This window comes from Passer domesticus, chromosome 1 (genome assembly GCF_036417665.1).
Source record: "Passer domesticus isolate bPasDom1 chromosome 1, bPasDom1.hap1, whole genome shotgun sequence".
NCBI lineage: Eukaryota > Metazoa > Chordata > Aves > Passeriformes > Passeridae > Passer > Passer domesticus.
In genome coordinates this window covers 9,999,796-10,027,594 of record NC_087474.1, presented here as the reverse complement: position 1 = coordinate 10,027,594, position 27,799 = coordinate 9,999,796, and the positions used below count along the sequence as shown (strand labels likewise).

At 40.1% G+C, this 27,799-nt stretch overlaps 1 protein-coding gene across 2 annotated transcripts in view; it reads left to right on the top strand.

Moving 5' to 3' along the window:
- Positions 1-27,799, top strand: part of ADARB2 (adenosine deaminase RNA specific B2 (inactive)) — a 304,122-nt gene that overhangs the window by 167,981 nt on the left and 108,342 nt on the right. The gene's annotated exons all lie outside the window — the stretch shown is intronic.

The following is a 27,799-nucleotide window of genomic DNA, read 5'->3' as shown; positions in this document are numbered from 1 at the left end:
GAAGGGAAGGCAAGGCACTTTCCTCAATGATGGGAGTGAAGTAAAGGCACTTTCCTCAGCTGTGGCAAAATTACACTGATGAGAACTTAAGGATTAGTGAGACAGAAGTCCAAGACAGACACTCATCATCATCATCTCAACTGCGGTTTTGGTTAAGACTTCTTCAAATCCAGAGACAGAGGATATGAATGTAAAAGAGGATTTATTATCTGACATGTCTTATAAAAATAAGAATTGTATAATAACAGTAAATTAGAAGCAGCAGCCTCTCCTAAAATTACCCATCTCATTTTACAGAACTAACTTGCTTTACATGCATCCTTTTAAGTAACTGGGGGAAAAACCCACCCATTAGAGCAGCTTATTGTAAGAGATATAATAGGATCCATACTAGGAAAATCAAATAATATAAACTGTGCACAAAAAGGGAGGGATGTAATTTTACATCCTTCTGAATTTCTATAAGCAAAGGGAGTTCCTCCTCAACACATTTGGAAAAAGTGATGTATGGGGTTGATATTTTTAACTGGTCTATAACAAATGGAACCAGGTAACAAGGATACAGACTCATGCTTCTCTGCCAGACTTGACACTTTGTGTGTAGCAGTGATTCAACTGACACCACCAAGTAATCTCAAAAACCAGGCTGTCACACCATGTAGAGAGAAGTTTTATTCTTTAAAGCTCTGTAGAGATGGAGCATTTGTAATGTCTGCCCTATTCAGCGTTTTGTAGTATTTGGCCTGTGTTCAAGCAGTAAAAAACCTTTTTTATTTCAGTGCATCATATTTTGTTAACACTGTGCATAAAGTATGTCGAATATTGACCCTAAAATACCATGGTTCAATATATGCTGTGCTAGAATACATCTTGTTAGAGAAATATCCGATTAGAGACACATTTTGTTTGGAATTTGTATCTCATTTATCTTTTTTAATTTTTTTTTCTCGTTCAAGCAATAAAAGGAGAAAATTGCATCTTAGCACACTGGTATAACAACATTTTATCTTAGAAATAGCCTGGCCTTATTCCAACAACTAGCTTTTACAAGGAGATATTATGATTTTAAATTCAGGTCTCCAGGTGAAAGTGAAAAGAGTGATTTAGTTAAAATTAGATTGTTAATTTAAAATGGCAGCCAGGAATCTAAGGCTTGTTTAAGTTATGTTTCTCTCCCACCATTCAGCTGCTTTTAAGCCAAAATAGGCTTTGCTTTGAGCAGGGAAGAAGTTCTTTTATAATATTGATCCTGCAGTAACAATTGATACATCCCAGACCGTTATGTTGTATAGACATATTCAAAACCCAGCAGCTTGATAATACTGAAAAAGTCTTGCTATTTATTTAAAGCAGGGCTGTTCTGTGAGGTTGCTGTTGGAAGCAGACCACGCTGTGCTCATGTGCAGCAGTGAGGATGGCTCCCTGATTTCACCAAGCTGATGATGCTATTAACGGCCTGTATCCCATTTTAGCTTTTCTTATTATATAAGATCATGAATTTCATGCATTTCAAACTGCCCCACTGCAGAAAAGACGTCAGGTCATTTGTTTAACTGCATGAATTCTCCTCCCAGGGGAAAAATGGGATCCAGCAATGAATCCTGTGTCTGCCCAGTGTGAGAAGTCGCACTCAGCCATCAGCCATCCCTGCTCAATTCTTTTGCACAAAGTGTTTCCTTTGAAACAAGAAAGGAAAGAAGTGATGACCAAGAAGAACTAGTGGATTTTCATTCTAATTCAGTCTCTGTCTCCTGGTCCTGAGCAGTACTAGGAGGCACAATAGCACCATCCTGCACAAAGTAGCAATCAGATGGTTAGTACCCCAGCCTGTACCTTGATTTTTGGTAGCACTTTCTGTTGTGGAACAATTTTAGGCATTAGGGAGTATTAACATAGTTCAGGTTCAGGTATTTATTTAGATGTCTATTGGTCCCAACAGTCCATATCTAACTTATATTCCAGATCCTGTGGCTCATGGTCCTTCCCTGATGCCCAAACCATGTAAAAGTTTATGAGTCTGTGCAACCTTTGTTTCAGCATAGTTGGATCCTTTTGAGCAAAATATATTTACGATTTGAGATAAAAAGCATCCACCTTGTATCCATCACAGCAACATTGATTTTGTAAGTATGCAGCCTCAGAAAACTTTCTCCTTCTTTCTTCTCCTCAGAGAGCCATACTCCACCAGCAGTATCCATCTCTGGTTCACTGTTGGAGCTCAATTCAATAGGATTTTGACTGCACTTTAGCAACGGTGGAACTGTTAGGACAGACACTTCCTTAAAAAATTATGTGAGTTCCAGGTATGGGACTTGCACTTGTTCCATACAAAGACAGATTTTGCTCTGTGTGTGTGTGTCTGCTTGTTGGAGTTTACAAAGTAGAGTTTGTGTGTGGACAAACTTGGTGAAAAACTGTGTGAACCATCCTTGGGGAAATTAATCCAATTTTACTGCATAATAGCCCTTTGGAATCCATGATCATACAAAGGTACATAACATTATGGCCTTCAAGTTTTATTTAACAGAAAAAGTGCAGCTGGAAATGTTTTTTCAATCACATAAAAAGAAAATGTAGATAAATACACTCAGCAAAAATAAATGGTTTTCCCTTCAGAATTTTTGGGGTTTTTTTAAGGTTCATCCTAAGCCTAGTTTTACTGATACTTAGATGCAGTTTCATAAAAGTAGAAGTGGAGACCTTTCATTTCTCAGTTTATGCAGAAAAGATCCTTTTCAGATATATATCTTTACTTTTAACATCTCTAATAGCAGGCAGCTGAGTAGTTTATTCATGTGAATACAGAGCATTAAATCCTGCAAATGTATTTATACAAATATGTAATTACCTTATTTTCCATTTTTTTCTCAAATTTCATGGATGCAGATATGGTGAGATTAATATAAAGTGTTATGTAGCAAGAAATATGGATCTGGATGTGGAATGTCTTCTTAAGGAATCTTCTCCTTGAAGGAGTATATAGTCAGTAATAAATCAACATGCTGCAGGGCTACTTGAAGCAGCTGCATTTCCATCCCAGAATATAGAACCTTTTTATTTAAATGAAATAGCTGATTTAAAGGAAGAATATAAAACTTGAAATGACAGTTAAGTCATCCCACCCCCAGGGGAAGTTTGGATGTACCTGGATGCATTAAGAGTTCCAGCACTGATTTTTTACCCCCTCAAAGCCATTGCAATTTAAGATATACAGTCTTGGAAGTTACAAATGAAGTGTTACTTCCCACCAGCATACCTGGCTTGAGAGATGGTAAAAGCCCGTCCACACTGTTGTCAATAACAAATTTCATGTCAGCCCTGATGTTCCCTTGTGGCTGCTTTCATAAGACCCTTAAACCTCAACAATTTAACTATTTCCATAAAGACCACAGCAAAATTGCCCAGGAAGGGACGTGGCAGTCCCAAGGAAGTGCATGGAAGTCATAGGAGCAGAAGAAGTTTAAGTGCCTGTGTGTTACATTCTGTGTAAGAAACAGGATCAGCCCCCAGGTTCAGAGATGCAACTTAGGAAATGTAATATCAACATGTACCTTCCCCTGAAGACTGTCATCCATCTTGTACCTGTTAATAGAAAAGGCCAAGTTTTACCTACTGTGGCTTATTTTTCACCTGCCTTTAACAAATGGTGAATGGGATTTTAAATACCAGGCCTAGGTAGCTTGTAGGTGATCTCTGAAGCAGGAAGAAAAATCTTAAACTATAGAAACACATAAAGATTCTTCCAAAATAGGTCTCATGCTTGTCTCAAAAATAGAGATCATTATTATAAAAGTTGCTTGTGGCTTGTTGTTGTGTCTGGGTGCTGCCAACCTTCAGAAAATTTATGGGTGTTTTGTAAAGGTAAGTGACTTCGGCAGAACAGCTCCTATTTGTATAAAAGTATTCATTCCATTCATAAAAGATGCTGAGAGTTTTTCAGGATTTATATCTGCCATAAACTGATGCTAGGTCAAAAGAGTTTCTGATTGGTGCAGTGAACTTAACATTTCTCCCTGTCTTTCCCTGGTCAATAAATCACTGCAGCCAATTCAGCTGGCATGGATTTGGTCAATAGGACACATGCATCCAGTCGAGAAAGCAGAGCCATGAGCAGAGTGAAAAGCCACCAGCCACTGCCTAGAGCCTTTCTGGATGGCCATGGCAGCAGAGGCAGGCAGAGCCAGCCTCTGTATCCCTTCTTGTTGAGATGTAGGACTGCCTCTTGCAACAAGCAAACACCACTTCAGGGTAAAGCTGGGAGGGGCATTCAGGATAGAATCCCTTCAGAGGTCAGGCTCAAGAGTTATGGATCGATTCTTGTTATTGTACACTCTCCACTCATCTCCCAAGTCTCCCCTCTCTTGCTTGGCCTAGAAGAATGAAGGCGGCAGTGAAGTAGGAAACTGCAGAAATGTGGCAGTTTTGAAAAGAAAATAAAAATCCGACATTGAGTTCTCCCATCATGCACCTGTTTCAGTCTGTGCTACTTTTGACTTTCTATATTGACTGAAAACTGACAGAAGCAAAGGCCATGGTCATTTCCATAGGTGTTATAGTCCTTTTTCACAGCCAGCAGAGATTACAAAAAGCCCTAACACACACAGTAACACCGGAATTAATCCCTGCAGGAAGAAAGGGTTTTCAGAAATCTCTGTCACATCAATTTTACACTAAGGCAAACAGAAGCAGACAAGTAAGGAATTTTCAAATAAAGTTTTATTTGTTTGACCCTGATGGAGTCAATGTATGACACAGGGGGAAAAAAATCTGCCCAGACTTGCAATGTCCTATGAAGTTTAAATCAAATGATGCTAAAATTGGGTTGCCTTTCAGGTACCTGGCTTGTGCTGTCTAGCTTTGGCTTTGATTGTAAGCAGAATCAGTTAAATTCTCTCTAAATTGACTCTGATTTTCTGTTTCACTGAATGTAAAACATACAGAAAGTCTCCTAGTGAAAGCTCTTCTCATCAGATTTTCTCCAAGTCTTTGCAGTTCTACAGAAATGGGATTTGTAATAGAAAGATCTTCAGAGTAAAGAGTGAAGGAGAAAAGTGAAGTTTCTAAGTTCCTGGGATTCCAGCTGCTCCACTAGGGTTCTCAGATGAGATAAGAATTTATTTCTGGTGAATGTCCCTGCTGAAAACCTGAGGAAATATAATCTTCCTATGTGAAGATCTCTCTTCAATTAGTGAATAGAAATCAGAGAGCCAAGGCAAAATACTTCTGCACATCTTACAGCCTTGTGCAGTTCTCTACACTCACGATGCTTTTTCTGGGCACCTTCTGCAGCTGCTTGAACCAGCTTTAGTTTTGGAGTCTCTACCCATGGACATATCCAAACCCCAACTGGTCAGCTTTCAGTCCTGGGCAGCTTTCTGTGCCTGCCCCTGCTTGAGCAGGGGAGCTGGTCTGTACAGTCACCAGAGCTTCCTATCAACCTCTTCCAATCTATAGTGAATCCTGCCACTACAAAGCTGATTTTCAAGCCAGGACACCAAAAAGCAAGACAATCAGTTTTGATGTCAGGGTGGAAGAGGAAATAGTCAAAGCAGTTGGTTTGTTTTGAGTGTTACAAGAAATTAATTTTTATATGAATGCAAGGTGCATCACCATACTGCTGCTCTCCACTACGTGTTCATTGCAGCCATTTTTTAGAACATAATCTCATTTAGTGCACGCCACACCTCTGTGTTTAAGCAGCCATCTGAAAAGCCTAAATTGTGTGAGAACACTTCATTATCAAATTATACTTTATGTGAAACCAGCTACATTATGGGCTGTTTAGTCCTGAAATTATTCAGCTCAAAATGTGCTTTGCAGTCATGAAAGGCTGTCTTAATTTTTGAGGATTCCCTCAGCATATCTATTCTGGTTTACAAGCCTGCTTGATTTATGGGGTTTTTTCCACAGCAAGCTAAATGTCTGGCACACCCAACTTTAGCAAGGTTTATCCCACTAGAGACATGAAATGGATTTAAGAACACAAGGCACACTGGCAGTATTCTCAAATGCTGTAATCTAGGTGTTGGCAGGAGTGAGGAACATCCTCTTCCATCACATCCAAATGCCAGTTCTGGCCCCAATACCTTCAGTGTTCAGCCACAGTAGGGGCACCTTCTTGCAAATAGGCACAGTCAGGATAATGAGGCATCTTTGGTTTTGTTAGCTGTCACTCAATACCCTCCTGATTTTGGTTTAAATCTTTCATATGTAATTCAGTAATTAGCAGAGAGGAAGAATAAGGACAATTACAGAGTACTCTGGATCACAGCACGGTATTAATTTTAGGCAGAACTCATGTGGGACTCGTGTTCAAAGCTTAGGAGCTCAACTTAGGCACTCAGAGCATTGTGAAGAGCTGGGAAACACACATGATGTTATTACTGTTCCCATGCAGATAAGGTGCTGGTTGTTCCTTTCATAGTACTGTAGAAACAAGGTATGGCTTGTTACTCAGATCAGCAGTTTCAAAAGATTATATGTCATTAAGTAGAAAAATATTTTCATTATTTTGAAATGGCTGGCATTAATTGTAAGTTATGCTGCTATATTGCAGATCATTCAGATTAATTATAAGAATGCATGAATACTTAATTAGCTACAAGCAGTTCAGTCCAGTATTTCTGGAAGTTATATGCTCATTGAATGGTCATGGGAATCTTTCCACTGTGTTTCAAAGGCTTTCTTATGTTTCTGGAAGTTCCTTATATGTATCACTCAGCCATTAATAGAATCTGAAATCACACCTTCAATCAGACTGCAGTCTCATGGCAGAACAGCTCTTGACTGATGAAAAATGGTTTAAATTAGCCACACAATCAGAATTTAATGCAATAAAGCATTTACAATAAGAATGTACAACAATAAGGCTGGAAGAGAAATGACATCCAACATTTTGATTCATTGGCAAGGAGATGAGGTAAAATAAACATAACAAATCATAAATCACAGGGCTGTCTTTCAAGAAGATGATCAGCATGAAGAACTATGGGAAAAAACATTCTCAACCTTTATTGATTAACCCATATAAACACCAAGGTTCCTTTAGGAACTTTACTTTTCCCTGACAAACCAATTTATTTATGGTCAAGCTCCTGACATAAAAGATGTAGCATCCAAAGGTGATTGTTAAGTTCACCCCATGTACACCAGCAGCATGAGCTTTTTCTGCCTCCTGCATCACTCCTGTCCAGTCAAAGAAAACTCAGCCAGCTGCTGAAACAGATTGGAAATGTGCACACGGACAGGGAGGACAAACAAACTGTCGGTTGCTCAAGTGATTTGGTTTCTTCTTGCAAACACAAAATGTCTGAGGAGAGATTGCACTGAAATTTCCACTCATAAAATGAAAAAAATACCCAACAAAAAATCAAAACAACAAATCCACCACTGACAATCCTTGGAACAGCTGGTGGTTTCTACCAGTTATTCCCCAGTGGCCAGCAGTCGCAATTTGTGACTAGTCTTGTCTTCAGCCATCTCAGGGCAACCAAAATGCGACAGGATGACAGATAGTCCTTTCAATAGATACTGACAAACAAATTAGTGCAAAGATGCTTTTCATAGCATACCAGATGTGTTGAGTTCTATCATATGGAACAAGGAATGAAAAACTGTCTACGTCCCATCTGTGCTTTTTCAGTAATCAGTGATGCACTTTTGTGGAGTATAAGGTACAGTAAACATTTGGAAGGGGTTTTACGTGTGAAATAAATAGAAAACGCCAGGTCTTGGCCTCATCATCATTGTCTGAAGCTTTTATATTAGCAAGAATACCTTAAATGCCTGGGAGAGGGATGTTCAGGAGTTAGAGTATTGTCCTGGTGATTAATTGAAAAATTATGCAAATTCCAAAAGAAAGGTTTATGCAAATGAGAATAGACTGCAAAAATGCACTTTGCTTCCGATCGCACGCAGGGCTTCCAGCCTGTCATAATAAGCAATAGGTTAAAGAATTGCCATTTGGATTTACATCATTTCCTCTCTTGGGGCTTATCTGTCCTCAGACTGTTAACCCAGATTTAATTCAAAGTGGCTGCAATTGCAGCTGCAAGAGCAGCGTTAAAATGGAAACAATGAAAAGTGAGTGCTCTTGGCGGGTGATTGAAAGGCCCAGGGCATGGCAGCACATGCATTTCTAGCTCACTGTAAATGAAACCAATATCTCTCAGGAAAAAGGCCCTTTGTGAGGGTTGTCCTTCCATTCAGAGCAAAAAGCCTCTGGCCCGGAGTAGGAGCAGGGCGGCAGGGGAAGAAGTGCAATAGCATGTGCCAAATATGTATAATGAGAGAGTGTAAATAAAAGGAGCAGGAGGTCTGGTCCAGATCCTCAGCGTAGGGCTGAGTTTTACCAGCTTTTAGCTCCTTTACCTTAGATTGAAAGGCTGTGTGTTTTCCCTATAGTTTCCTGCCAGAAAATAATTTCCTAACAGCTTACTACTCAGGGACCCACTTTTGACTGCCAGTGTCATCATCCTGTGTCCGACCAGCCCCGGTCCCCTGGGCCTTACATGGAGATGTGAGAATGCAGCCACTCTGGCCCCTACCCCATCCCAGATGAAGGCCTGGCTTCAGGACCCCCTCTCAGCACTGAGGGTTTGCATTGCAGCAACCCCTTGTCCTGCCTCTCCTCTGCCCATGCCCAGGCACCCCATGTGGCAGCTGTGCTTAGGGGACATGCAGCCAAGTCTGTGGCTCTCTGTCATCCTCTTTGCCAGAGGACCTCTCCTCTCTCTGGTTACATTGCCTGAGGCTGCTGATGCATACTCAGCCTTCTCTCTGCAGCCATGCTCAGCTCTGCAGACACCCAAGCTCTCACCTCTCTCCTACCGTCAGGCTCAGTCTCCCTCTCTCGTCACTGCCCTCCCTTCCTCCTTCTGCTCTGTTGCACAAGCCCCTTATTATTGCATGAGAAATATCCTCTGAAAAAATCCATTTTGCTATCTCCTTCCTTTTTGGTTGGTTAGACAATTATTAATCCACCTCCTTTTCATAAAATAGCTGCAGCCATAATAATAAAGTCAAAATATGATTTCCCCATAATATAGTATAATCTCTCCCTTTTTTTTATTCCTTGCAGATGGTACACCTCTTAGCATAAACAGCATGTTAGCATACTGATTCCAGATGCATAAAATACGTACAAATCTTCACATTTTCTCTCTCCCCCAAATGAGTGTGTGTAGATATATTATCCTTGCCATTTAATTTTCCCAGCTTTTCATTTTGATTTCTCTTTTAGGACAACACAGACTTGTCATAATCCATCTGGGATTTTATTCTTCATCATACAAAAATGTTGCTTGAAGGCCAGTTTTTACTTGGCATTAAGAGACTGAAGATCAGCCTAAATCAGAATCAGAGTATTATAAACCTCTTATAACAAAATCCCTTCAGTTGTAAATGTGTTGTCTCAATAATTAGATAAATATACCAGACCACTGTTACCAGACTAGCACAGGAACTAATTACATTATTTCCTATGACTGTGTTTGAGGCACCAATTCACCAGCAAAGAAGAGGCTCTAGAATCTGTCTTTTTTTGAGGTTGTTGTAAATAACTCTAGTTCTTAAAAGGGGTTACAATAAAGGCTCTCTTAGAATTAAAAGGCATTCAAACAAAGGAATCTAAGAGTGTGCTGTGAGGACTAAAGGATAAACTGGATGTATTTTGCATTGGTAGGTGAGGGGTATAAAATTCTCATTTGATCATTTACAAAAAGCTTCTGACTTGATTGTGAAATGTTTTCTCTTGTGCTTAAATTTCATGCCACAGATTATTAAAAATTGACTTTGTGGTATTTATTTTACTTATCTATCCCAGCCAGGCTGTGCTTAACCATAGATTTTGTGAATTATTAAATTTTAAAAGCAATTTGTGTTGGATTTTACACTCCAGTTCTGTCTGGAGGGATGTACACCTCCAGTTCTGTCCCTGAAGCTGAAGTGCTTTGATTCATCTTTAATCTGAACGGTCTTAAAAGTGCATGTTCCAAGTTGTAAGACAGGATGATAGTCTCCAGTGTAATGCTTAACTAACTGCTTGTTAGTTTTAACATTTCACATACCCTGAAAAATAACTAGTTTCCATAGGTTATCTGAGCCATAACAATGTTCAGCATAATTCATTCAGTCAGATAACAAGAACTATTTTCAAACATAATGAGGAGCTAATAAAGGTCACTGTGCCCACAAAAACATATATATCACTGCTAATTTAACAGTAGCAATGCTGAACAGATGCATTTCAAGTGCCAATCTCTTTAACTGAAACTGCTTGATGCTAGAAGAAGGAAGGCAACTGAATAACCTTCAGTATTTAAATTAAAGCTAGGCCCAAGTGGCAAGACTTAAATTTAAGAGAGGAATCAGACTGGTACTAGAACCAGACTAGATTTGGACTAAGAAGCCTGCAGTGTGCAGGTGTAAGGTCTAAAGATTAAAATAAGGTCTGCATTTTCCTAAAGTTTGTGGTTGAGATCCATTTCTCATGTTAAAGTTAAGGGCACAGATGAGGAGTTTGCAAGTAAATTTGGGTGCTTCCCTTTTAATTTATATAAATCGATTTCCAGAAAAATATCAACAGTTTTTCAGAATATTGTCAGACACCCCCTGTAAACTGAGCCCCTGTATGAGGTGGGAAATCTGAAATGCTAGTGTTGAGACTGAGAACCGTTTTTAAAATTTTGTTCTACCACTGGCTAGAGGACAACAGCAGCAAATCTCTTCAGTGCCATGTTCACTGAATGCAAACACAAATTTGGGATTTACTTGGGTTTTGTTAGTATGCTGATATCAGATATCAGTGGCTTTGTGAGGAATTTTGCTGCCAAGTGAGATGCACTGAAGTGTTTCCTAAGTCATACAGGTGAAGCAACAGAAACAAGAGACAGCTAATATGTAACAAATAGCATAAAATAATTGTTAAATGGATCAGAAGCAAAAAGACTAGAATATATTTCATGTACAAACCTCTGTTCTAGCTAGGTCCATAAAAACAAACTAAAATGCTAAGGCCTGGAGGTGCTCCATATTATAATGAATGCCAGATTTCAAGGTGAAATTGTTTTAATTATACAGAGCATTGGCAAGATTAGTACATTCTGTGTTGGCCTCACCGGATTTTGTTTGTTTGTTTTCTGGTTGATTGCAAAATTGATGCAATTATTTGCATGAGGATTTTTTATTTTAATGCTTTTTTGTGTGCCACAGAGCAAACAGTAAATCCACATCGTCCTCCTGAGCAGCCTGTCAGAACAGGGCAGAAGCAAGAAACGGGGAAGAATGGAAGGAAGCCTTCCTTTTCCTGGCTCTAAATTGTTTTGGAAGCAGCTATGATATTTTTTTGCTCTTTCAGTAATAGAGTAGAGCAGACCTGCAAAAAGAAAATCATGCTTGTGAGCCAGGAAATCCTATTCTTCTATGGATTTATAGGCAATATCTGGGGCAATTGTGCATCTTAAGTCATAATGGGATTTCTTTCTAAAAATATATTCTGTGCTATTCCTTATAAAGGCGCTATTCATCTAGATCTACCTCCCTCCAGATCTCTGTCCTTGATTTCTTTTCTACAAGCTTCACCATAATGACTTTAAAAACCTGTGAGTCTTCTAAGCCTTACATGAAGATTTTCTCTTGGACATAGGGAACCTTGTTTCAATCATGAGTGTCTTACATGGATGCCAAGAACTCTGAGGTGTAGGTGGCTCCTGTATGTGTTTAGGTGCTTGGAGGCTCTGACTGACAAACCCGGTGCCTGTGTTTGGAAAATCACAAAGGTTCCTGTAAATGTATGTCTGTGTGTATGCAAACTTCATGTAGATGTACATTCTCTCATAGACAGCAGCCATAACAGAGATGCAAGGCTGTCCTCAAGAGCTGGGAATCATTGTTGTCATGTGCTAGAACCTTTTTGGATGACATTGACTCTGTTTTGAAGGTGGGAGGCAGTTTATGGATGAGATTTGCCAAACTGTAGAGGATTGCATGCGTATCCATTCAAACTGCAGATATGCACAACATGGCTTTGAAAATTTCAGAGCCTTTTTGCCAGCTTTTTCTGAGTCACACCTTGAAACCGGTTTACAGTATCTTTCCATTGACAGCAGTGCACATTGAAAGGACAAATCTACACAAAGAGCTATAGATAGAAGCATTGAATTTAGAATGATACAGAAAAGCCTCTGTCAGCAGAGTACTCAAAATAACAGCAACGAATGACCTTCCTCTACAAAAATACATGCTACCTATTTCAGGTCAGATATCTTCATTTTTATTTTAGTTTTGTCACATGTAATGGTGTTCCCACAAGGAGTCATGACAAGGTGTTTTGGGTTATGTCCAGTCTGAGTCAGATTTTCACATTTGCAAGAGGGTGGAAGCCTTTGCATGTGACCCCAGCCTGGCCACTAAAAAATGCAAAATACTCTGATCCATAACATATGTTTATAACCAGGTTGTCAGAAATAAACATGGCCCCAGGAGGTGCCTGGGACTTCAGTGAGCTGATGAGGCTGTCACAAGTGACGCACGTTTGGGAACTCTGTTCTGCTGCACTCTGAAGGCTGTGGCACCTTTGCCCACAGAAGTGTCATTAGCAGCCAGATTTCCTCTGCAGTTCATTCCTTAAATCCGTGCTAACTAACCGTAAAAACAACATGCTTGTTCTATGGGGGTGTCAGAAAAAAAGACAGTGTCACCTCTGTACTAATGCACGAGGTTTTTATCAGCCTGGCACTGGGAGTTGTTTCAAATCAAAACAGTCAGAGTGGGGTTCATCTCATCTAACCTCAGCCATTACTGTGCTAAGCGTCAAGCTGACCGGATGAAAGGCTCTGGGGCAGTCAAGAGATTGTGATTTAGTCTTGTGAGGCTCTCTTGTTTCATTCTCTAAGAAAGTATGTCCACTGCTGTTCATCAGGAACAACAATCACATCTCATTTTGCAGAGTAAAAAATGGGATATTGCTATAACTTACCCAATGGATTCAAACTGTGGGTTTAGTTGTGCAGTCCAGACCTCCAGGTCTCTTCAGCAGCAGCCTGATAAATGCTATGCCAAGCAAAGATGCATTCATGTTAGAAGTTTTATTTGGCTTATTTTCAATTAAGAATTCTGCAAGCAAGCATTTGCATTATTTTTTATTAGCATGCAAAGAGATTTGGGAGTAAGTTTTACATGTTAAATATGTCTGGGTTAAAAAGAATCATGAAAGTGTTCCTTTTCCAACTCATTTCACATGTGTGCTAATCACTTCCATCACTGTTTTATTTCTGCCAGGACACTAAGCATATCTGTTGAGACAAGAGACAGTGGCGCTTGTTATGTGACTGAAAAATAGCTTTTGGTAACCTTATTGAGTGACTGGAGACAGATTACAGCAGAAATTTGCAGAAGGAGTTCAGGGCACTTCAGGGATCAGTCATCTGCAAAACCAGTGGAAAACTGCACTTTGCCTTAGGTGGCTGGTTACACAGCATGAGTAGTGAACAGTCAAAACAAATAGTTTGCATAGGCTAAAATATGTTTGCAAAGTGCACTTGAGTAAATTCTACTGACAAGTATATTTGGGAAAATCAAAGTACGATACAAACAGAAAAACTACTGAACAAATTAGATACAAATCGCTCTCTCAGCAATAGACATCAGATAGACAGATCTTGAGGTCTACACATATCAATGACACAGATCTCAATCTACTGCCTAAACCACCTGACAGTGGCAGGGCCATATGGAGCATGACTTTATGATCTTGTTGTCCCTTTAGGGAGGGAAGATATGGATTTGTTTTTCTCCATTTCTTTTTGAATTGAAGAAGTTCATTTCTTGCTAGTAAGTCATTTGTGGAAGAGGCAGAGGTCACATTGCACTCTGAAGTTTTGTCACTCAGAGCTAAAGAAATGAATGATTGTGTTGTTTGTATTTAAATCACCAGTGTTAGATAATTACCTTTGTCCTTATAACCATCTATAAGGTCTGGAAGCAGAATAGTGGAAATCGACCTTTTCCCATAAAACTCTTCACTGGAGATTTACTATATGGCTACTTCTGGAGACAAAGTTGTCACTTTTTCTTTCTCCCTCTCTCTGTCATCGTAACTTCTGCTAACAAATATGAAGCAAATCTATCTGTTGAAGCTCAGCTAAGGCCAAAGTACTTCAATTTTCTTACCACAAATGCTCCTGGACATTCTGAATAGTCTTGGACAATCACATGCCTTAGAAAAGTTAATATATATGGTTGTAATATCTTGGTCTTTAGCCATGGCACTACAGGTGTGACCCCCTAATATATCCCACTGTCCCGGATTCCACATTTGAGCAACACTGCAAAACTGAACAAACCAGAGCACAGCCTATTTCCAATAATGAAGACTGAGGTTAGTATTGTTTTGCTACACTGGCCTAGCATTTATGCACAGCAGCACAACAAAGAACCATCAACCTGCAGGACACGAGGCCGCAGACTGGCCCATAAGGGCTTCTCAGATGAGCCCCGTGGCAGCATGAACCTTTCCCTGCCCTGGCACTTGCTGCCAGCAGAAATGTGCCAGCTCCTGGGGGGCCCATTCACTGCCACCCATCAGCCACAGGCTGTGCTCAGGACAGTGACCCAGTGCCAGTGGAGGTGGCTGTGCTCCTGTGCCTCCAGCCCTGCTGCAAGGTGTTCACAAGGGTGACAGTTCCCAGAGTCTCTGCTGTGGATCAGAACCTGGCATATTTTAACCAAAAGATTTGGAAGCCAAGCAAGGCCTCGTTGAGCATGGTCCTTAAGTGTGTTTTTGATGCAAGGACTGGTATTAGTGTCTGACACTGGCAGTAGGGAAGAGCAGGATTACTGGCAAATATCTGTTATTGTTTCTTCCTATGCTGAAAACCTGCTGGTCAAATGTAAAAGTTAAAATCTGTGTAGAACAGCATTAAAATATATATAGAAGTGGAACTGCATGTGCAGGTAGCCAGGCTGTGCTAACAGTGTGCTGACTGTGTGCTCCCTGAGGGCAGGGATGGGCTCTTCCACCCTGCCCAGCCCTTCCAGGGCCATCAGTCCAAAGTCCTGCTCTGGATAAATACAGTGACTGTGTCACCTGGGTACAAGGGTCTACCCTCACTGTCACCCACAGCTACCCCATTTTAAAATACTCTGATTCTTGTTCCCATTTCCCACCAGTTTGAAAGACAGGGCTTGGGCATCAGTCCTCAGGAAAAATTCCCGAACTGAAGGGGTCCCTCCACAAGGGGTAACCACAAGCAATTCCCCAAGCCCTGAAGGGGGACAGATTTTGGATACACTCTAATCTTCAGTATTTATTACTGAATAATTTCATGAAAACCACACTAAGAAGGTCGTCACCTGCATGTCCCTTTTTGAGGCATCTGATGGTAGATGATCTCCAAACCTAATGAATTTTAGGCTCTGGTACAGGGCTACAGGTCCACTTTGGAGGCCACAACTGTGTGCCTCTATCTGTATTTCTATGCCATCCAGCTGTAGGTATGACACTCAACCACCTTCTGACACCATGCTTTGTCTACACCCTGGTGCCATTTTGCCTTCTTCTATCACCTTGTGTCTGAGTTTTCACAGGAAGAAAACCCAGAATACAGCCAAGAAAGACATTTCATTTCAGATGTGTGAGAGAACTGTGAATGACCAGACACATGACGTTGGTTTTATCTGACCAAATGTTTACTTCTGTATCTGAGCCAGGCACACATCCCTTTGCAAGCAATGGAGTTTAAGGCATTTTATCCTAAAATTCAACTGAAGATTATTAAAGTTTACCACTGGTGGCAAAACAAATGGTGTACAGCACGAAGAGAGTAAGGTTTTGCTAGCAGAGTACACCCACATCAGCAGTACTTTTGGTCCTGCACAGAGGTAGCTTTTATTTTCTGGTGATTTAGGAGAGGACTGTGGTCATGTTGCCCTGTCAGCACACCCCTGGTTTGCCTGGAGTTCATTAGCTATGGCAGATACTGCAGTCTTTTGAATCAGTGAAGTTCAAATAACTCCTGCTTTACCAGAAAAGAGGATTTTCTTTGTTGTTGTGGAAGGAGGAAAGATGGTTCATACGAGGGAATAAAAGAGACTGAATTCACATGACTAATGGAGTTAGATACATTTGAAAAGTGTGAGCTATACATTTTCTAGTAAAGGGCCCTTCTCCTCACCAGGATTTCCTGTGCCAGAGGGAAGAAAGTTACAGATTGCTTTGCATTTTAAAATGAAAGAACAGAATATGGGAGCTGTTTTATAATCTCTTGCTGAGATCAAAGGAGAAGGGAGGTAAATGCGTGTGTACTCCTTTCTCTGGTGCTGCACCAGCTATTTAGTAGAACTAATGGAGCCTCCAGTGTAGAAGAGACAGAGATTAGCTTCTTCATCTCTACTAACTGTAAAGAGTCCAAAGGATTAATATCATTGAGTGAATTTCAGCTAGAAAATAAGAAGCAGATTCTCTCTCCCCTCTTCCTCTTTTAATCTTTGTTTCCAGAAATAACTCTGAACCAGGTTTTCAGCCTCCCACCCTTTCCTTTTGGGTTTTTTTTTTTCCTTATTATTTCTTAGTAGAAACAGACTTGGAAACATGTAACACCCCTAAGAAGACTAGGCATGGTTGAATTTTTGACAAGTTTGAGAGAGAACTGAAAAGGACTAATGAGACTGAACAGTCATGACAAGTTTATGGGATCAGAACCTTAACTGGTTTGAAACAGTGTTTTTCCACTGACCTCAGCTGCCATGACTCTGTGTATGTTCATGGAGTTCAGTAAAGCCACAGAAACTCACTCCAGCTGAGGATCTGACCTCTAAAATGATGGAGTCTTAGCCAAAGCAAACTGAACTTTTGTCATGAATTGGTCTTCAAGGGAAAATAATTGCTAATTCAATGACTCCCACTGTTTTATTGCAGCTGTTGGTCATTCTGCCACTGCAAAAAAATCTTTATTTTTAACTGGTGAATCAAGAGTTTCCCCAGCAGCTTCAATACATGGAAGATCAGAGGTGCAGAAGTGTGTACACAGTCCTTCAAATGTAATATATTAGAAGGCAAGCCAAACAGTCAGTTTATGAAGCAAAAGTGAGATACTCAAGAGAAATCTTCCCAGCTAGATATTTGCCTATATGCTTTACCAGTAAATGGGGACAAAATCTAAAATCTAAAATCCTGGTTTAGATGGCACTTTTGGACACATGGGAGATTCTCCTAGTCAGGGTTAATTTTGTGTAGAAAGAGCCTGAAAGAGCTCAGTGGGACCTGTTTTCAGTACACCAAAGCAGTAACCTCTGCATCTGTGTAGATGCATGCTACAGCACTATCCAGGCAAATTAGTCCTCAGAATTGCAGAATTTGGAGCTGAAGAAAGCAAGAAACCTGCTCAGGAGGTTACAGCTCTTCTGTTCCTCTTGGCAGCCACTGAAGGGAGATGAGAAGGAAAGAAACACGATAAAAAGTAAATGGCACTTTCCTGCTAAGCTAATCAGTTCTTTTTGAGAACAGAGGGCCGTGCCAACTGCAAATCAATGCACTAAATCACTTTCATTCTTGTGCGAGTCCTGCTGCCATGGCAGCTGCTAACAAGGGAATAAAGAAAACTGTTATTGGATACTTAGTGGACTTTTTAAGTGCTTGTGTAAAATAACATATTTAATTTAATGCAAAGTTATAAATGTAATTGGAGTTTATGGACATTATAGCAGGGAAGAGAAGAAACAGATTCCTCTTCTTTCTGCACAAAGAGCTGGTTTATGTTCCCAGACTACCCTTAGTAACTCTGTCTGCAGTGTTAAAGATCAGCCTTCCTGTTGGATTTTAACACTTCATCATTTTTTTTAAGTGGTAAACACTGAGATAATAATATGTCTGATATTTTGTGTGTTTCTTAATATGTTCAGTCTACAGAGCATAACTAATACATACTGACCTTAGGAGAAAATCAATGCTCTTTAATGCCATAGGCTATACTGACTATTCACTGACTATTAAAGAAAGCCTACAGTGGCTGCTCCAGATGTTGATATGCACAACAAAAGCATGTGTAGATTTAATCAGATAATCCCACTTAAGACAACAACAACTGCACCAGGGGATTTATTTAATGATATAATATTTTCTTTTTCCTATTCTTTACCAACTTATTCCCAAATAATGATCTTATTTGTCCCTAGATGTGACTGAGACTATTTCTGCCTGTGGCAAGTTTCTGCAAATTTTCATAGTGTTATTCATAACTTTGGTTTGGGTTGGGAAGGGTCCTTAAAGGTCACCTTGTTCCAAACTCCCTGCCATGGGCAGGAACACCTTCTTTTGCTAAATGGCTCTTGAGGAAGTTGCAGTTTTCCTAGAAAGCTTTTTCTTGCAGCACTCTCAGAATTCTGAGCATAAAATAGAGGATGCACATCCCTGAATTCATGGTTTGAATCACTGTTGCCCATACAGAGCAGCCCAACTCTGTCATCATTTAAATCATCAATGGTGGCTGTTCTGTGAAATGCTTAATATAAAATACCCATGGGCAAGCAGTAGACTGCCTTCTCTTTAATTACATCAATCCTCAATCACCCCAAAGCAATGCCATCCTTGGAAGTACTAACTCTGACAGGTAGTACTTCTGGGAATGCCATAAAAATGCCAGCAAAGCAGCAATGGCAGAGAAAATAAGCTGCCTCATCTTTGGAGAATTATTGAACTGTACTAACATTCAAGGGTACAATGTCAGCACAATGCAGAAAGAGTTAGATGCACAACCCTCATTATTATTGTTGATGGGAGTCAGGTGTCAAGTTCCCTTTGCATCACTCTGAAAACTTATTCTTTGTAAAGCTTTAGCAAACTTTTCCTTTGTCACCGTTCTTAATTGAGAAAAAGATTTGAAGCCATTTGTCCTAGGATTGAATAAAGACTGAAATAGTAAAAAGAAAATACTAACAAAGTATCAGTGATGAACCTGAGACGTTAAGACCCTCTACAAGCAGTGATGGAAAGTTTAAAAGGGTCATGCCTTAACAGATGAAACTGAGGAGTTGCTTTTCAGTCAAAGGCACTGTAATACCAGCAAGACCCAGGACAGACCTAGGACAGCCCCTGACTCCTTCTACCTGTCTCAGCTCCCAAGGGGTCAAATGAGAATTTAAATGCCTAAATGCTTAAATAACTGGCTCAATTAGCAGACCTGACTTCTCTCAGTAGCATCTTTCCTGAGAAAGCCCTGCAATTATCTTATATACCCTGAACCGTAATGGTAATGCCATTAACTTTCTGCCCATAGAAAGATTAGTTAACACAAGACTGCCTCCTGTTACCAAGGATAAACCAGGGCAGGAATCAGGTTAAATATGCATTATTATTATTATAGAAGAACAAAAGGGAGAGGTCATACTTGGCTGCTTACAGCAGATGAACAGAGAAGAGCTTTTAAAAAGCCTTTCACCACTAATTGCCAGCTGGAGCTTTCTGATGCAGGCCATTCACTTCCCAATGTTTAAGCAGATATTCAGTTTGGGAGGGAGAGGGTTACAGCTCACAGAGTGCTCACAGACAGTGTCTGCACTCAGCTAATGTTCCACATCCGTCCCTTAGCCAGTTTTGGAAAGGAGATGGACAGCTCTGCATCTGCATTTGTGGGCTTAACTGCAGATGAAACCTTAACTGCAAGGGAAACCTTAAAAGAACTAAAAAAGCTGTTTGTGTTGAGGTGAAGCACATTGCTATGCCCATGTTGGGTGACTCACTTTACAGTGGAACTATCATTTTACAGAGCATAAAGTATATACTTAGCTGTTCATCCACATTGCACCTACAGAAATATCTTTACAGTTTCTCCGTGTAGTAACTCATGGTGTTTGCAGTTCTTTGAGTGCCTTAAGTGGGAGCTCTGTGAGCATAAATGAGTTTTGATCCCTCTTTCAGTAACACACCTTTCAGTTCATTACCCAAACCTATGCATAGATCAAGGACTGAAAATACCAAGAAAACTTGTCAATAGAAGAACCTTCTTGCAGGGGCTGCAATGCTCAGGGAAGAAGGACATCCCCTTCTGCACCTTGTAATCCAGCCACAGGCAGTGGTAACACCCACCAGAACACAGGTCAGGATTTCCCAGGGAGGTAGTGTAGAAATCATGTCTCCTAACTTTGGACATCTACAAGTCAGTCTTTTAGCCTAAATCTAGGTCCCAGGTGTAATCAAAAGGCACCTGCTGAGAGGGCTTTATTGCATTTATCCCATTAAATGCATTAAATGCATTAAATATTGGCATTTATTTGTACGAGTCCATGCCAATGAGATCTGTCCCTCCTGGGGCTGTTCAGCCTTTCTTACAGCAGATAATGGCTGAACTTGGAGACAGAGTTTGGAAAACTGAGACTTGGTATTAACAGCTCAGCATCATCCTAGAATTTATCTACCTGAGTGCATTGCTGTTTTCAGAAGGTGGCAAAACCCTTCAAAATTAGGTAGTGCAGCACAAAGCTTTGTATCCTCCTTGTCCTTCTGCATGGACAGTGCTGAGCCTTAGTCTGTACTCCTGCCTGCAAAGGCAGCTGCTTTGCTCCTCAGCTCCACTGGCTCCAGGCATCCTTTTAAATACCTTTACTAACTGCGGTACTCTGGGTTAGACCACTCTTGTTTTGCATAATAATAATTTAGTTGACATGTTTAAATTAGTAATAGGAAAACCTCTCTTAACCTCTCTTAAAATCAACTTTCATACAGTTTTCTGTTCCAGCTTAGCAAAGTCTCCTTAAGTAGTGCAGATTTGTACAGAGACACAGGCTGATGAGAAACTCACCTGCTCACCTTAGTACTGGCCAAATTAGATGCCTATATGACTGAAGATTTTCTCTTTGATAATATTGTTTGGCATACAATCAAGTAGTCATAGTTAATCACACTGATTTATTGTATGCTTAATAAATCCACTGGCTATTTTTGTGGTCTTCTTGCATCTTTATTCAGCACACATTGGGAACAGGTGGGCTGCATGCTATTATTTTCTCTGTGCTTCTCTTGTTTTCCAAAGTGATGACATCCCAAAAAAATAGGGATAAAAAAAGAAGAAGAAAGAAAAGCATATCATAGTTTATAGAAAGCAAAATAAAAATATTTCCAAAATGAATGTTCAAATAGCATAAGAAGCTTGCTAAGAAGTGGATTTTAAATTGCCATTTCCAAGCCACAGCCAGATCACTTAGAAATACATAATATAGTACACTCCACAGGCAGACAGATTCACATAAACTGATAATAACTCAAGAATTTTTATCTCTATGTATCCTCAAGCAAGGCATCAGGAGACAGAAACACTCTAGCAACAAAATTAAATAGTTTTAGATCTAATTTTACTAGGCTGAACTAGATTTCAAATTGATTTTCAAGGAATCTAACAGAGAACAAAACACAGACACATTGCCTTTCTTATTAAAAATCCATCAACCACCTTGTGTTTTTACTTACTTTGCTTTTTACTGCAAGTAATAAGAAACTAATATTTCACAACACAAAGCGTTTCATTCCGTAGGGTCTTCCATGGTGAAGGAGCTTGGAGTGGGCTGGTACAGAGCACCAGAGTTCAGCCCCTGAGATTTGTCTGTGCAAGTGCTTGTTTGAATTCATGATAAATCTGCAGCTAAACCCCACTGTCTCAATTCCAGAAATGCAGGAGAGCTGCAGGACATGCCACTGTAGAAAGAAATTATGTGCTAATGCATGATGTGATCAATTAAACAAATCCCAGTGAACCTCAGACCACATTGAGTGAATCCATACAAATCACATGCACAGGGCTTCTGCTGGTCCTTTCTGCTTCCCAAGTGACAAGCCAGAAGTTACTTTGGCCTCAGAGTAAATGAGTGCAGCCCTTTGTGGAGGCACTGGTGATGCAGGGCTGCAGGGGGGCCAGAGCACAGGGCATGGACCTGACACTGCCTGTGAGGTGTTGGACTGGCCCTGGTAAAACATTTCACACAGCTTGCCCAAAAGCTTTCCAAGGTAGCAGTTCTGGGTCAGCAGACAGCTGGGATGGGATGCACAGAGGATTAGTCCAGCTGCCAGGCCCCTGAGCTAACTGATGTTTCACATCCAATGTTCTCTGCAGCATCATAACACCATAAACTGTTTTTGCTATTTAATATAATTGCATTTCAGAGCTCTCGTCTTGGACACAGATCCCATTTCACTAAGCACTGAACAAGAATAAAGCAAAAATATATTCTCTGCTCTAAGAACTACATAAAAAATCTTATACAGGCAGCAAGTAGATCTATTTACAGAAGACCCCTGCACTTGGCAGGCCATGCTCAACTTCCAGGCAAGGCAGAGAAGCAGGTGCTTGGGCACTGCATCGTACCGAACAGCTTGTTGCCCTGTTTCAGAGAAAGATTTCGTGGCTCCAGGTTCACACCTCTGACTTCTAACTAAAGGCACAACCTGTTTTGAGCAGCTGAAAACCTTCTCCTAAAATGATGACTACCAAAATGTTAGCTGGTTTTGTCTTCTCTTTAGTTATCAGTCTAAAAACAATGTGCTCTGATATTTTAAATCTTTGTTTCAGGTACTTGCTGAAGCAGAGAATAAACAAAGTAATGTTGATTTTTTTTTCCTTTTAAAAACTTAAATTCCTTAATCTGAATAGTCCCTTTTGTCCCTGTTTTTAATAAAATTGTTCCACTCGAAAATCACATTCAACCAGAAGCTTTTTCTCTCTGCATATTTGTCTGCTACCTCCAAGGAAAGCTTTCCTTAACAGTTTCCATGTGGGCAAGAGTGGGATATCACAGCAAATGCTCTGGATTAAAAACCAATTATAAAAAGCAGACCTTTAGTAACTGTCCACCTCAAAGGCCATGCTCTCAGGGGTGTCAAGCATCACAGCTACAGACAGGAACAGTCACACATATTTTAACCCTTTCACATTCTCCAGTTCAAAGACTCTTTTTTCCCCTTTGGACTGCTCAGCCAGGCATGCTGTTCAATTGCATTGACTGATGGCTCTCAAGGGTCCATGATGTCAGCAGAGTTCCCAATTTAAGACCACACAGAACAGGGCTGAGAGAGAAAACACAAATCAAGCAGGAATGGGCATGTGCCAATAGCCCCTTGCAAATATTTGCAGGCTTGAACTTATCCCATGCAAGGCACCAAGCTGGAGCTCCTGCAGAGCTTTGGCTGCTGCTCTGTCTATGGAAACATCAGCCCCCTGAGGGGGTTTAGAGCAGCCACACTTCCAACTTAAACATGGCTGGAGAGGATGGACAGAGACCCTCCCAGCCCCAGTGGAGCTGTGGTGGCAATTCATGGGGACCCCAGCACAGCTTTGTCAATGTGGATATAAAAGCATCACACGGAGCCTGCCTACTTGCCTGTGAAGCAAAAAGCACTTGGGTAATGCTGCTAAGCCCTGCACACCCAGAAACTTTTGCTTCAACAGCTGGTTCTCAAACTCAGCTGTAAGGGCTGATTCTGACACTATGCACGTAAATCCTTATCTAGAAACCGGCTGCTTAAATTAAATGATGCAGCATGGTGGCCATACAAGCCATCACTTAGAAGGTTGTGAACCTTCCCAAAAAGTGCTGTGGTTTAAAGAGATTATCATTGTCTCCTCAAATCTGCCATATTTTACTTTTGCATTAAGAATCTCTTCATCCTGTCAGTCACTGTCAGCCCAAGCCTGAACTGACTAAGGTATAGGAAGGAAGATAAAGATTCAACTCCTGATGTGCAGGCTCTGTTTTCCCTGTATGCCCCCTCCCTTTCAAAATAAATCAAGGCTAAACACAACTGTAAAATTGTAACTATTCAAGTAGCTGCAAATACTGCTTTAGAGAAATATAAAATAAGGGTTTTTCCAAGAGATTTTGTAGCTGAGTTTACACTATTGCATCATATTTGTCCCCTCCTGAGTAATTTCATACTTTACACAAACCAAATTAATTACTTAGGACTGGTTTATAATGTCCACATTGTGTTTTAAAAAGAATACTATTGAAGAGACCTCTGACAAGTAAAGTAGTTTATGGTAATCTATTTGAATACGAGAATGAAACTAATTCAGTAAAACATTGTTAACGCTGATCTGGCAAACCACTGGTATCCATCTGTCTAATCCTTCTTGTGTTTGAAAGTTGCATTTTTGAAAAACAATTTTTAATAGTGCTCATTAGCTGCCAAGCAAAAGAGCATGCCACAAACTTCTGAAAACACCAGCAAATACTACTCACTTTTCCAAGTCTGAGCTAGAACCTGCTGCAGGATCTCATGGTCAGGGCAAGTTTTTCTGCTGGAATCTGCAGAGACAGGAGAGTACAAAGGATGGGCCCTTTCTATAAAGGAAGTGCAACCCCCTGCAGATTCCAGCTGTCTCCCTACAGCCCTTCAGCACCTCCCCACCAGACAAGCTATTCCAGCACTGCACTATCCCTGCTGTTAGGAAGGGTTTTTAATGTCTAAAGTGAATTTTCCTTGGTGCAATTTAAGTCCATTACTTCTAGTTGTGTTAATGCACATGGAACACAGTTTACTCTGTTCTTCCATGCAGCAGCTCTTTATGTGCTTGCAGGCTGCTGTTATGACCCCACTCAGTCTGCTCTTCTCAAAGCTAAACAATTTGTCCAACATGTATAAGGGCTGATTTTTAAAAGTGTTGAGCTCCTGCTGTTCCTGTTGCTTTTATTCTGGTGATTGAGAGTGAAAGAACTTCCCTAGAGTTGATGATCAAGCAGTATTGTCTGGTGCCCTTCAAATACTGATAGGTATGAAGGGCACAAAGGTGTTTATAGCTGTATATGTGCATTCTTGTCTTCACAATAAAAGTGTATTTACAGGACCTGTGACCAGCCTTCTGACTGCATCCCCAGGGCAAGAGCAACATCACAAAAAAAGAAGGTTTTAGTGGAAATTTGCCTGCCTTATGTGCCGGGCTTTGCTGAATCATTTGTACTAAAGCATTTTCTGTATTTCATGCAACACATATCGTGCTCCATGGGGTTTTTTTATTTAAATTATTTTTATGGCTACAGTAAAAACACTGCTCATGATTCTATGTTAACTATTTACAGTTGCTGGAAAATATATGCTTGGAAGAGTGAACTGAAGTCCTTTTCCATCCCAAAACAGAAGAGTGAGGTTTCCTTCCTGTAACAGGATTCTCTTCAGAAAAAATGATGATTTTTGTGCTTATAGTACTGGAGCAGATTTCCACTTGGAAGACTATTTTTATAGTGAATGCGGTACAAAATACGATGCTATCATCTTGCTATAGTGTTCCAGGGCATCTAAAGATACATTCCGCTATACCCGTTCTTTGTCTCTCAATTTCCATTGTAAATAATGCTTTCTTTGTGTCCACCTAGGCCCTTATGAAACGTCTTCTTCATGGCATCAGAGACTTTGGGTACAACTTTAATGCCAGCAATAATACCTCCATGTATTACTTCTCATAAACGTAGAGTTATATTGTCTGCATTTCTGTAGAAAAGAGTTTTTGAAATGTCTTTTTTTTTCTGCTTAAACCTTCTCTCCTAACCTTGAAAAATAACTTCCTCAGACAACTACAGAGAACATTTACAATTATAAAGTAAAAATAGCTGATCTAGTTTGGGCTACCTGTCATTGCTTCCTTTTTTGGGGGGGAAAAAAAAGAAGAAAAAGGAAGAAAAAAAGAGAAAAAGAGCAAAGTCATGGAAGGAAAAGAGAATGAGAGAAGGAAGCTTTTGTGGTATTTCTCTCTATGATTTTTTCAAACACAACTTTGTCCTTTAATCTTATTTATAAAATTTCATCAAACTGCTGGGGAAAAGGGTAATTATGATGGGCATTAATCTACACAGGGACCATAAAGTATGAATACACAAGTCTCCTAATCTTGACAATTAACACTAAATTTCACTATTGGTAATAAAGCTGAAGTGTCTCATGGTCTGTACAGCAACAGGCAATAATGAGCAAAAAATGGAAGTGCACAATAATACCAAAAATTTTAAACCTAACCTGACTATTTCCTTGTAAACACTTTCAATAATTATTCTGTCATTTATCTTTTCCTCCTTTGCTGGGTCAATAATTCATCTGTGCAGTGTGTATACTACAGCTTTTCTCTTTTTACAGAGCTTACTCAAAACCCTGCCCTCCTCCCAGACACACACTAAATGTTCCCTTGCTTAGCCATTGGATTGACATATTGAATTATAATCTTTATCATTGGTATTGATAGAAGTATATTCTGTTATTAGGACCTGTCTGTGTTTGGTTGACACAAACCCATCCATCGCTGCTCTAAGCATGCAGCAAATTTTCCATCCTGTTTCTCTGTGACTCAAAGTGAAGTCACAGCGAGGGCTCTGGGAACAAGTGGAAAACAGTACCAACAAAAGCTGGTTGAAGGGTCCCTTAAGACAAAATAAAAATGAAATTGATGAGTTTTAAATCCACATTGTAAATTTCACCTATCAATTAGACAAAATGAAATTATAAAACATCCCTTTACCTAGCAATAGTATAGTATAAAACTAAATGGATTTGCATTTTGATTAGTGGCAGGAGTAAGCATTAGCCAAGAAAGCATTTCCATATTGCTTGGTTAATGAATTAATTCTCTATGAGAAGTGAGAATATTTCCTCAGCAAAGAAGATTTAGGTTTGTGTGTGACATCAGTGTCCTGAGGGTTAATCCTGAAGGTCTGACAGCTGTCAGCAGTCAGGCACAGGTGCAGTACACACACTTTAGGATCTCAGTACGAGACACAACAGTCACTGCTGGTACTACAGCCAAGGGCTGCCCTGATCCTGTGTCTATCATCTGAAGCATTTCCCTTACCAAATGCAGCCTTTGGATTAGGTCCCAAAAGCCTACGCTCTTTTCACTTCAATCAAAGAAACCAGCTGAGGAAGTCAGGAATGAATACCAGCCTTTATCAGGATCACAACCCCACAGTCTCACACACAGTGAGATGTCGTACAGAGACACCACATTTCTCAGTGAGCAATGCCTTAGCAAAAAAGTGTCAAAGAATTCACTTAGAAAGATCTTCTGGCTATAGCATTCATAAATAGCTTCATTCTTTTGGTTCCTGCCATCACTGCAATCCCATAATGAAATTGCAATTGAAGAAGGCTAATTTGTGCTCTAATTATATATTAGTCTGGGCTGAAAGGTTTCTGGACGGAAAAAGGTTTTCTTCAGGCAATCTTTTATTCTGCTTATTGTATTTACTTAACAAAGAGCAGTCAGCTTTTACAGTGAATTCCCATAATAGAGTTGAGCTGTAATGTTACCCAGCCAAGGGCAAATATATGCAGTCATTTTTGATGGTTTCTGATAACAGTCTTTAACAAAAAGATTGTTTGCAAATGTAGGAAAAGCCAGGCCAAAAAGCTAACTGATGGGCTGCTGAAAAAGTTTGAAGAGCTCTTCAGCTGGAATACCTTCTAGACTGGTGGTACTTTAGCAGACAGTTAGTTTGAGGAAATTCAGAGAAATATTTTGTCAATGATAAAGAAATTTCCCATAGAAATATTTTTTCTTGTGTCACTTGAAAGAATACATTCTTCATCTGATTTTGATGCTTCTGCCACAGGATGAGAGGCCAACATTGTTCACAATGTGCAGGATGCAGAGCGTTTTCACTGAGGAAATAGGTGAGCCTCAGCTGCCTATTTCCTCAGCCATAGCTGAGGCTTTCTAAGCAGAGAAGTACTTTAGGATAGCAACAAAGTTCTTCAAAGCTGTGGATGACCTTTGTTAGGTGTGTTTCTGTTTCTTCTGTCAAGTAAACACTCTGCTATTGTTGGTCCTTAATA